This window comes from Myotis brandtii, unplaced genomic scaffold (assembly GCF_000412655.1).
Source record: "Myotis brandtii unplaced genomic scaffold, ASM41265v1 scaffold74, whole genome shotgun sequence".
Lineage (NCBI taxonomy): Eukaryota > Metazoa > Chordata > Mammalia > Chiroptera > Vespertilionidae > Myotis > Myotis brandtii.
In genome coordinates, this window is record NW_005370944.1 from 1274086 (window position 1) to 1287063 (window position 12978).

At 40.6% G+C, this 12978-nt stretch overlaps 1 pseudogene; it reads right to left on the bottom strand.

The window, feature by feature from the left end:
• Positions 1-9822: 9822 nt before the first annotated feature.
• Positions 9823-10071, bottom strand: LOC106724153 (annotated as a pseudogene).
• Between the last annotated feature and the right edge of the window lie 2907 nt (positions 10072-12978).

Here is a 12978-nt window from a genome sequence, read left to right on the forward strand (position 1 = left end):
CCTGTCGGCCCCGGGCGGGGGGAAGGGCGGGACCGCAGGGAATGGGGTGCGGTCTGAAGCCAGAAGCCGCCAAAAAAGGGATTGAGGGGGCGGAGTCATACGGAAGTGGCTTTTAAGGAAGGCTCCGCCCACCAAAGACGTGAGCGGAAGCGGGTCGGAGCTGGCGGAAGCTGCTGCCAATGGGAAAGCGCGGACACCCGAGAGAGCCGCGGAGAGCGCTTCCGCGGGGAGTTGAAAGAGAACCGGGGTTCCTACAGTTTTCCCTGCGCGTTTTCTGGGTTGTGGAGCCTGGTGTGGCGCGCGCGCAGGTTGGGAGGAAGGCACATAAAGGACAAGGAGTGTCAGTGTTTTCTGTTGCTTCGGTCCCCTTTCGGTCTTCCTCTGAGATTTCCGCTTTCCGATCAACTTTTCTCTGAGCCCCATTCCTTGGTGGACCGAGACCTGGCTGTCCTTTGGGGCATCCCTTGGAACCCCCTCACATGGATTAGTATCCTCACTTCCCAGGTTCCAAAGGTGGGGATTATGTGCCGAACACTGCCACCTCGTAAAAACCGTTACTTCTCCGACGCTTATTCTCAAGACTCTCCACCCACGTAACCGCCTCTGTCGAGAGCATCTGCTTATTTGTGCATTCTGCCCCTTACTTTCTCTTGTCTCCCAGCTTGATAATTTCATAGTCAATGTGTACAACACCTTTAACACCCGTGCGTCATCTCTAGCGCCTTATATCAGCCTCCCAACCCCAGTCAAAAACCTGGATCTTATCACCAGAAACGCTATTACGTCAGGAATCAATAATTGGAACATCCCTCTGTCCAACCACAGCCTGATATCCTTTCAGCTTGATTGCTCAAGAACTTCACCAAAGCCCTGGCAGGTGTGGCTCAGTGGTTGGACGTGCCCCCTCCCCCCGACACACACAAGGGTCATAGGCTCACACACAAGGGTCATGGGCTAGATTATCCGAACCCGGTCATCTCTCTCTCTCTCTTCTCCCCCCCCCCCCCCCCCCCTCCCCCCCCCCCCCCCCCCCCTCCCAACCGCCTCCCTCCCTCTCTTCCATTCTCTCTAAAAATCCACGGAAAAGAATATATCCTCAGGAAAGGATTAACAAGAAAAAAGAACTTCACCATAACTGTTGTGTGTTTTTCCACTTTATCAGGACTGCCAATCTGTTGAAAGCCTGTACTTAAGCTTCACTCTTCACTTCCCTCCTTATCCATCTTAGATTCAATGGTACAGCATTACAATCCTGCTCTAATTTACCCTTAAGCCTGCTCAACACTCCTTTTTCCCCAACTAAGTCCTCTACCCTGGATGTACTAAAATGCTTCTCCATGCCTGTGCCTTATCATAGAAAATTGTCCTGCTGAACAGATTGGCATCACTAAGTTAATAATTTCAACCTTAAATGGACTGTGAACAGTGCCTGGAAATTTCATTATATTTTTCTACTTAACTTGCTCTCCACTATCTCTGCAGATCTCTAACCCAACACTTACTATACCCCTTCCTCTGATTATCTTACTGTACATATAAGTAACAGAAAATGTAGAATGCCCTAAAATCTAGAAATCTACATGTATTCCCATCCTGTCCTTTCTTCCTATAATTTATTCAATCAAAAATGTTCACTGAGCCCTAACTGGTTTGGCTCAGTGGATAGAGCGTCGGCCTGCGGACTGAAGGGTCCCAGGTTCAATTCCGGTCAGGGACATGTACCTTGGTTGCAGGCACATCCCTAGTGGGGGGTGTGCAGGAGGCAGCTGATCCATGTTTCTCTCTCATAGATGTTTCTAACTCTGTATCCCTCTCCCTTCCTCTTCCCTAGTGGGTGTGCAGGAGGCAGCTGATCCATGTTTCTCTCTCATAGATGTTTCTAACTCTGTATCCCTCTCCCTTCCTCTCTGTAAAAAATCAATAAAATATATTTTTAAAAAAATGCTCACTGAACTCCCACTATATGCCAGGCAAGGCACTCATGTAGGTGCTTGTTGAGCATTGAAGAAATAAGTTCCTGTCCTAAAGTATAGGGAGACAGAGAAGCAAATGTATATCTGCTATGAAGGGATATGTGCTAAGAATAAGAACAAAGTAAAGTTTGACAGTGGTGTCAGGTAGCTGGTATTTTAAATATTTGAGAAGAACTCATTGGTAAGGGAATTTAAGCAGAAACTAGAATTGACTTGGTAGGAGTGAGCCATGTGGACAGCTAGGGAAAGAGTGTTCCAGACAGAGGTGACAGAAAATTCAAATAATCTGAGGCAGGAATATGCTTGACATGCTATAGGAATAGCAAGGAGACCACTATAATTGATAGAGAGTGATGGGGAGTTGGTAGGAGATGAAATCAGAGAGGGAGCCAGGGGCCCAGTCATCTTGTAGGCCATGATGACATGTTTGGATTGTTACCACTGAACTCAAGAGTTTTTAGCATAAAAGTACCTTGATCAGACTTAAGTCTCTGAAGGGATAATTCTATTGTGTGGAGAATAGACTGTCTATGTGGCGGGGGCAGGGGGGGCGGGGAGCGTGAAGCACTAGTCTTGACAGAAGATGATGATAGCCTGAACTAGATGACAGCAATGGGGTGGTAAGAAGATTTTAGGTGTGTTTTGAAAATCCATCAGAATTTGCTAATGGATTGAATGCACAGGTTAGAAAAGAGTCAAGGATGATCCCAAGGTTTTTGTCCCAAGTAACTGGTAGAATAGTGATAGCATTTATTGACCCAGGAAATCCTATCAGAAGCTGATCCCAATGGAATAAAAGGAAGTATTGATGTACCCAACAACTTAGGGTTATAACAGCAGACATTATACTGATGAAAGAAGGTAGTCTCAAAATGACACTCTTGAAAAGATTGAAATGGTAATGATGGAGAATAAGTCAGTGGTTGCCAGGAGTTAGGAGTGGAGGAGTGACTATAAAGGGATAGTATAATAGGGTTTGGGCCGAAACCGGTTTGGCTCAGTGGATGGAGCGTCAGCCTGCGGACTGGAGGGTCCCAGGTTCGGTTCCGGTCAAGGGCATGTATCTTGGTTGTGGGCACATCCCCAGTGGGGGGTGTGCAGGAGGCAGTTGATCGATGTTTCTCTCTCATCGATGTTTCTAACTCTCTATCTCTCTCCCTTCCTCTCTGTAAGAAATCAATAAAATATATATAAAAAAAATAGGGTTTGGGGTGGTGGATCTCTTCTGTACCCTGATTTTGGTGACAGTTACATGAATTTACACATGTTAAAATCAATAGAACTATACAACAAAAATACAATCAATTTTATTGTATGATAAATTTTTTGTTTTTAGCCAACTCCCATGTATGCTGAAGTTTCTCTTCCCAATTCTCTGGGCTTTTCCTTTAACCTTTTACAATATTGGATCTTTTCATCAGTATTCAAACAAGCTCTAGTTTAAACCATCTTTTGCTGAAAAAATAACAAACAAACAAAAAACCACCTCCAAATAAAACAAAACACCTGGCCCTGACCGGTGTAGCTCAGTTGGTTGGGCATTATCCTGTGCACCAAAGTTGCAGGTTCGATTCCCAATCAGGGCACATGCTGGTGTTGAGGGCTCCATACCATATTGGGGGTGTGCAGGAGGCAGCCGATTGATATTACACTTTCACATCAATGTTTCTCTCTCTTCCTCTCCCTTCCTCACTCTCTAAAAAGCAATAAACTATTCTTTAAAAAATAATAAAAATAACACCTGTCCCTTGACCCCATATTCTGTGACTTAAGCCTTATTTCACTATTCCCCTTCCTAGCAAAACTTCTAGAATTACTGTTCTCAATGCAGCCCAAGTGATCTTATCTCCCTCGTTCCTAAAATGTTTTATGTCTTCCCATTGCTCTTGGGATCAAGACCTAAATTTCTTCATGTAGCCTATAGAGCCCAAGCTTCTGCCTACCTCTAGTTTTATCTTTGCCTAAGGCAGTGATGGCGAACCTTTTGAGCTCGGAGTGTCAGCATTTTGAAAAACCCTAACTTAACTCTGGTGCTGTGTCACATATAGAAATTTTTTGATATTTGCAACCATAGTAAAACAAAGACTTCTATTTTTGATATTTATTTTATATATTTAAATGCCATTTAACAAAGAAAAATCAACCAAAAAAATGAGTTCGCGTATCACCTCTGACACGCGTGTCATAGGTTCGCCATCACTGGCCTAAGGTATAATAGAAGACCCAAGAGAGCAGCCTTATTAGATGAACTCAGTAGTTAAATCAGAAGAGCCTCCACCCACTTCATAGAAATATGTTTCAACCAGAGATATACACCTATTCTGGTCACAAGGAATATCATTTAATCTCTCTACTTTGGCTTCCAAGGTATGGTAGATTAAACAGAAGAGCCACAGTACAGCATGTCCTTGAATAACATTTCATTATAATGTTGCTGAGGTGCTGTGGGAACTTAACTCTTGTTTATATCAATTAGCTTATGGTAAAATTGGTTTAGCTATATGTTGTTTCGCTTAAAGTCACAGAACCTATCAACAACATTAATTACTGTATTTTTCAGTTTTTTCCATCAAGAGGTTGAGTCTATTTCTCCATTCTCTGAATCTAGGATTGGCCATGTTACTTGGCTTGTTCTATGGGACATTAGCAAATCTGATATGAGGAAAGTCTTAAAAAGTGCTTACAATTATGACTTGCTCTCTCGTGCTGCTGGGAACTCTTGGACCACCTTGTGAAAAACTCCTGCTAACCTGATGGATGATGATACACATGTGGTCATCATCCCATCTGACAAATCAACCGCCAGATGAGTGTGGCCCCTTTGATCAACTAGCCTGCCAACCACCAGGTATGTGAACCAGGCCACTGTAGATCTAGGCTCTGCTAGGCTGGCCCAGAACAATAGAAACCCCCAGAAAACCCACAGAACAGTGACAGATAATGTTTATTGTTTTAAAGTTAAACCAGTAAGTTTTGAGATGATTTGTTTTGAAATCAAAGATAACTGCTACTCAAGACATTTCTTTGCATCTATTGGGCTGGTTTTCTTTGGGTATACCTCTTGGAGCCACTGAGCACCTAAAGAAGAGAACTGCAATGCATCATCATCATCATATAGTTGGCATATGTTACTTTAAGTTCCCCCATCAGATTTATCATACATAGTTTTTCTTATTTATAACAAGGATGATCATACACATTGTGTTTGTTGCATTTCAACTTGTTCAGTAAAAGTAGTATTTGCAGGTCTTAAAAATGGCAGTGGAGTAAGTGGAAGCTACACTGACACTCTCCCAGGAACAAACTGGAATTACAACTAAAATACAGAAAAACCACCCTGAAAAAATCAACTGAAGACTAGCTGGAGAGAACACTGAAAACCAAGGATGGAAAGTTGAGACCACATAGAGACTGGTAGGAAGTAGAGACTGGTAGGAAGTCTTAGCTGTGGGGGGTTCCTGCTGAGAATCCTGGGGTCTAAACCCCAAGCTGGGCTCCCTAGCCCACAGAACTGGAACTGAGAAAGGTGGCCACAGGACATATGGCTGTAAAAAGCGGCACTGTTGCTATTTGCCAGCTAGAGATGGCTGGAAATGCAGGCACCCTCTTAAAGGGCCAACATGCAAAATTTTGTGTGCAGCCACTCACCTTGGGCTCTGGCAGAGGGAGGGCAGAGTGGACTGGAGCTGTGTGAGGAGAGTCTAGGGCAGTGATGGCGAACCTATGACACGCGTGTCAGAGGTGACACGCGAACTCATTTTTTTGGTTGATTTTTCTTTGTTAAATGGCATTTAAATATATAAAATAAATATAAAAAATATACATCTTTGTTTTACTATGGTTGCAAATATCAAAAAATTTCTATATGTGACACGGCACCAGAGTTAAGTTAGGGTTTTTCAAAATGCTGACATGCAGAGCTCAAAAGGTTCGCCATCACTGGTCTAGGGCTAGCGGCTCTGGGGTTGGAGCTTGGAGGGCAGCCACCCCAGAGTCCTGTGCTGAGTCATTCCCTCACACTGTGGAGGACATCTTTCTCCATGGACCTTTGCTATTCAGGCACTTTTTGCTTGGGGAAAAGGCACTTGCCCCACCCTGTTGGAAGACCTCAAGCTCCACCCTGTGGTCAATAGTCTGAGGCTAATCAAGCCTGGATAAAATCAGACTGAAGGCAGAGGAAGACCTCTGGAGGCTTTGAGTCTTTGCCTGATCTCCTTATGGGCCTGGGGCTAGGAAAAGCAGATCCTAGTACACATCTTGGTTCTTTCCAAAGACACTCAGCCCCAGCAGAGGGAGTCACAAGCTGTGGATTGCTGATAGCTCCAAACAGGGTACTCAGGGCCAATCAGAAAAAGAGTCTGATATTGTCTTGCAGTAGATATGGGGAGTCATAGCAGATCTACCAAATACATAGACACAAACCCAAAAAGGCAACCAAAATGGGGAGACAAAAAAAAAAGAAAGAAAGAATAAGATATTTCTCCAGAAGAAGAGATAAACAAAATGGAGATAAGAAATTTATCTGATTCAGCGTTCAGAATAATGATGGTAAAGATGTTCAACAGCATGAGTTACTATTTCATAGTAACTATGAAATAAAGAATGACTTAGAACTAATAAAGAACACATGGGGGGCGGGGGGGAGAACACATTGGAAGGAATACACAACAGATTAGGGGAAGCCAAAGATTGGATCAATGAATTAGAAGACAGGGTAGAAAAAAAATTAATCAGAGAACCAAAAAGAAAAAACAATTACAAAACAGGAGGACAGTTTAAGGGAGCTGTGGAACAACATGAAATATAACAATATTCACATAATAAGAGTGCCAGAAGGAGAAAAAAGTGAGTAAGGAATCGAGAACTGTTTGAAGAAATAATGGCAGAAAACTTCCCTAACCTAATGAAAGAAAAAGTCACACAAGTCCAGGAGGCACAGAGAGTCCCAAGCCAGAAAAACTAAAACAGACCCATGCCCAGACATATCATACTTAAAATGCCAAAAATTAAAGACAGAGAATCTTAAAGGCAGCAAGAGAAAAGCAATTTCTTACCTACAATGGAGCTCTCATAAGGCTGTCAGCTGATTTCACATTAGAAACTCTATAGGCCAGAAGAAATGGCATGAAGTATTCAAGGGAATAAAAAGCAAGGATCTGAACCCAAGATTACTATATCCAGCAAGGCTATCATTCAAAATAGATGGTGAAATAAAGAGCTTTCCAGACAAACAAAAAAGCTAAAGGAATTTATCACCACCAAACCAGCATTGCAGGAAATGCTAAAGGGACTGCTGTAATGAGAAGAAGAAATGGAGAGAGAAACAGAGGCATGCAGAATAAAAATGGCAATAGTAATCTTAAATGTAAATGGATTAAATGCATCAATCAAAAGACATAGGGTAGCTGAATGGATAAGAAATCATGACCCATATATATGTTGACTACAAGAGACCTACCTCAGGACAAAAGACTCACACAGGATGAGAGTGAAGGGATGGAAAAAGTTTCCATACAAATGGAAACGAAATAAAAGAGCTGGGGTTTCAATATTGATATATGACAAAATGGACTTCAAAATGAAGGCCATCACAAGAGACAATCAAGGTCACTCTATGCCCTAGATCAGAGGTCCTCAAACTATGGCCCGTGGGCCACATGCAAATACAAATATTGTATTTGTTCCCGTTTTGTTTTTTTACTTCAAAATAAGATATGTGCAGTGTGCATAGGAATTTGTTCATAGTTTTTTTTAAACTATAGTCCGGCCCTCCAACGGTCTGAGGGACAGTGAACTGGCCCCCTGTTTAAAAAGTTTGAGGACCCCTGCCCTAGATGGTTTGGCTCAGAGGATAGAGCATTGGCCTGTGGACTAAAGGGTCCCAGGTTCGATTCTGGTCAAGGGCACATGCTTTTGGGGATGGCGGGCTCAATCCCCAGTGTGCAGGAGACAGCCAATCAATAATTCTCATCATTGATATTTCTTTCTCTCTCTCCCTCTCCCTTCCTCTCTGAAATCAATAAAAATATATTTTTAAAAAAGGTCACTATATAATACTAAAGGGATCCATCCAACAAGAGGATATAACCCTGTAAACATATTTGCACCCAATATAGGAGCACCTAAATATATTTAAAATTTTCTAGAGGACTTTAAGGGAGAGATCAACAACAATGCAGTCATGGTAGGGGACTTTAACAACCCTCTGACTTCACTGGATTGATCTTCCAGACAAAAAATTAATAAGGAAACAGTGGCCCTAAAGGACACACTGGAGTAGGTGGACTTAATTAGCATTTATAGAACATTTCACACCAAAGCTGCAGAATATACATTCTTCTCCAGTGCACATGGGTCATTCACAAAGATAGACCACATGTTAGGACACAAAACAAGTCTCTACAAGTTCAAGAAGATTGAAATAATATCAAGAATTTTCTCAGATCACAGTGGAATGAAATTAGAAGTCAACTACAATAAAAACATTAAAACACATGGAGGCTAAATAGCATGTTATTAAACAATAAATACATTACCAATGAGATCAACAAAGAAATCAGAAAATTCCTGGAAACAAATGATAATGAACACACAACAACCCCAAATCTCTGAGACACAGCAAAAGCAATCCTGAGAGGGTAGTTCATAGCACTACAGACCTACCTCAAAAAATAAGAAAAATTAATAATAAACTATTTAACCCTACAACTTAAAGAATTAGAAAGAGAACAACAAGAAAAGCCTAGAGTAAGTTGAAGGAAGGAAATAATAAAGATTAGAGCAGAAATAAATGAAATAGAGACTGAAAAAACAATACAAAAAAATCAATGAAACCAAGAGCTGGTTCTTTGAAAAGGTAAACAACATTGATAAACCTTAAGCCAGACTCCTCAAGAAACAGAGGACATAAATAAATAGAATCAGAAATGAAAACGGTGATGTAACATCTGACACCACAGAAATGCAAAGGATTGTAAAAAAAAAATACTATGAAAAACTATATGCCAACAAGCTGGACAATATAGATGAAATGGACAAATTCCTAAAAAAAAATACACTCTATCAAAACTGAATCAGGAGGAATCAGAAAACCTGAATAGGCAAATAACAACTGATGAAATAGAAGCAGAAATTAAAAAAAAAAAACTCCCAGCAAACAAAAACCCTGATCCAGATGGCTTCATAGGGAAGTTGTTGTTTTTTCTTTCTTTCTTTTTTTTGGTTTGTTTGTTTGTTTGCACAGTGATATTTCCATTTATTTAACTTTAAAAATATATATATATTGATTTTTTACAGAGAGGAAGGGAGAGGGATAGAGAGCTAGAAACATCGATGAGAGAGAAACATCGATCAGCTGCCTCCTGCACACCCGCTACTGGGGATGTACCCACAACCAAGGTACATGCCCTTGACCGGAATCGAACCTGGGACTCTTCAGTCCACAGGCCGACGCTCTAGCCACTGAGCCAAACTGGTCAGGGCCATTTATTTAACTTTTAGAAATAAAATTTTTCTATCTCATTCATGATTGAACACATATTTTGCTTTAAAATTAATAGTCACAATTGAAGAAACAATGGTTTATTTTTCTAATCAAGTGACTAAGCTCCTGAATCATAAAGACTCAACAAATGTTGCATCTTACTATTTTGATTGGACAATAAGACCTTCTATTTTGATTATCCCTGGTAAATAGCAATTTTGTTTCTCCAGTGGTTTCCATTTGCCAGTCATGACAGATGGTTAACATGGTGGCTACTGCTTTCAGGGGATTCTATCAGATGAATCCTCACTTCCAGTGCAAAGCTATTGGCAACCTTTCAGGGAAAGTCCACCCATCAGGATGTCTCTATGGTGGCTGGCCAAGGAGTCCTGCTTTGGATGCCAGGGCTTCATTCTGCTGAATATGATATTCCTTTGCGTCATTTTTAAATATTTCTGTAAGCAATGTTCTGAACAGGCGGTCTCTTCAGGTTTTACTTCTCTTGTTGTGAAGTGTTTAACACAGTCCAAAAAGCAGGTTTCTGTAAGTTTATTGTAGGCTCCAAGAAATTCTTTAAATTGTTTTATTTTCAGATTCTGGAATTTGTGCAGCCATATTCTTTTGGCACCTTTATTAGTTACCTTTTCTGATGCACGAGTTTCCTTTCTGTTCTGGAAAAGTAGTTGTCCAATTTTTGCTTGAATGTCTCCAGTGAGGCCTTATATCTCATGTAAGAACAGGCTCTCTCTTCCGACAACAGTAAGAGGCTGGGGGGACTGTGCTGCCAGTCTTGTCCGGGGGCGGAGGGTTGGGGTCACAGCGGGTGCCTTCACTGCTGGATCTTCATAGGGGAGTTTTACCAAATATTCAAAGAGGAACTAACACCTATACTCCTCAAACTGTTCCAAAAATTTCAAGAAGAAAGAACACTTCCAAGCTCTTTTTATGAGGCCAGCATTATTCTAATTCTAAAACCAGAAAAAGACACCACAAAGATTACAGCTCTAGCCGGTTTGGCTCAGTGGATGGAGTGTCGGCCTGCGGACTGAAAGGTCCCAGGTTCGATTCCGGTTAAGGGCATGTACCTTGGTTGCAGGCACATTCCCAGTGGGAGGTGTGCAGGAGGCAGCTGATCGATGTTTCTCTCTCATCGATGTTTCTAACTCTCTATCCCTCTCTCTTCCTCTCTGTAAAAAATCAATAAAATATGTTAAAAAAAAAAAAAAAAAGAAAGAGATTACAGGCCAATATCCCTGATGAACATAGATGCTAAAATCCTCAACAAAATATTAGCAAATTATATCCAGTATATTAAAAAGATCATACACTATGACCAAGTGGGATTTATTCCAGGGATTCAAGGCTGGTACAATATTCGCAAATCAATAAACATGATACATCACATAAACAAACTGAAAGACAAAACTCACCTGATCATATCAATAGATGCAGAAAAAGCATTCAACAAAATCCAACACCCATTTTTTATGAAAACTCTCAACAAAGTGGGTATAAAAGGATCATACCTCAACATAATAAAGGTCATATATGCCAAATCTTCAGCGAACATCATACTCAATGGACAAAAACTAAAATCATTTTCTGTAAGAACATGAGCAAGACAGGGTTGTCCACTTTCACCACTCTTATTCAACATAGCACTGGAAGTCCTAGCCACAGCTATCAGACAAAAAGAAGAAATTAAAGCCATCCAAATTGGAAAAGAGGAAGTAAAATTCTCACATGCACAGATGACATGGTATTGTACATAGAAAACCCTAAGGACTCCACCAAAAAAACTACCAGATTTAATAAATGAATTTGGCAATGTAGCAGGATACAAAATCAACACCCAAATATCTATTGTTTTTTATACACCAATAATGAATTCTCAGAAAGAGAAACTAAACACACAATCCCATTTACCATTGCAACAAAAAAATTAAGATACTTAGGAATAAACTTAAACAAGGAGGTAAAACACTTGTACTCAGAAAACTACAGGACATTGAAAAAGGAGATATAGGAAGATATAAACAAGTGGAAGCATATACCATGTTCATGGATTGGTAGAATTAACATCATTAAAATGTGCATGCTACCCAAAGTGATCTACAGATTCAATGCAATCCCTATTAAAATACCAACAGCATATTTCACAGATCTAGAACTAATACTCCAAAAATTTATAGGGAACCAAAAAGGACCCCAAATAGCTGCAGTAATCATGAGAAAGAACAAAGTTGGAGGGATCACAATATCAGATATCAAATTATACTACAAAGCCACTGTACTCAAAACAGCCTGGTACTGGCACAAGAATAGGCATATAGATCAATGGAACAGAACAGAGACCCCAGAAATTGACTCAAGCCATTATACTCAATTAATATTTCACAAAGGAGGCAAGAACATTCAATGGAGTTAAGACAGTCTCTTCAATAAATGGTGTTGAGAAAATTGGATAAATACATGCAAAAAAAAGGAAACTAAACCACCAACTTACACCATATCCAAGATTAAACTCAAAATGGATAAAATGTAAGTCGTGAAACTGTAAAAATCCTAGAAGAAACCATAGACAGCAAAATCTCAGACATCTCTCGTATCAATATGTTTACGGATACATCTCCTAGGGCAAAGGAAACTAAGGAGAAAATAAACAAATGGGACTACATCAAAATAAAAAGCTTCTGCATTGCAAAAGAAACCAACAAAATGAAAAGGCAGCCCACTGTATGGGAGAACATATTTGGGAATAATACATCTGATGAAGGGTTACTATCCAAAAAATATAAGGAACTCATGCAACTCAAAAAAAGGAAGACAAACGGTCCAATTAAAAAATGGGCAACCCTAGCAGGTTTTGCTCAGTGGATAGAGCGTCGACCTGTGGACTGAAGGGTCCCAGGTTCAATTCCGGTCAAGGGCACATGCCCGGGTTGTGGGCTCAATCCCCAGTGTGGGGTGTGCAGGAGGCAGCCAATCAATGATTCGCTCTCATCATTGATGTTTCTATCTCTCTCTTCCTCTCCCTTCTTCTCTGAAATAAATAAAAATATATTTTTTTAAAAATGTGCAGAGGACATAGACATTTTTCCAAAGCGGACATACGGAAGGACAGGAGACATATGAAAAAATGCTCAAAGTCACTGATCATCAGAGAGATGCAAATTAAAATGACAATGTGGTATCACCTCACACCTGTCACAATGGCTACCACCAACAAATCAGCAAATGACAAGTGTTGGCAAGGATGTGGAGAAAAGGGAACCCTCAGTACACTGCTGGTGGGAATGCAGACTGGTGCAGCCATTATGGAAAACAGTATGGAGTTTCCTTAAATAAGGAATATATATCCTAAGAAATATATCCTAAGAAACCCAAAGCACCAATCAGAAAGAATGTATGCATTCCCTATCTTCATAGCAGTACAATTTACAATAGCTAAGATCTGGAAACAGCCCAAGTGCCCATCAGTAGATGAGTGGATAAAAAAGCTGTGGTACATTTATACCATGG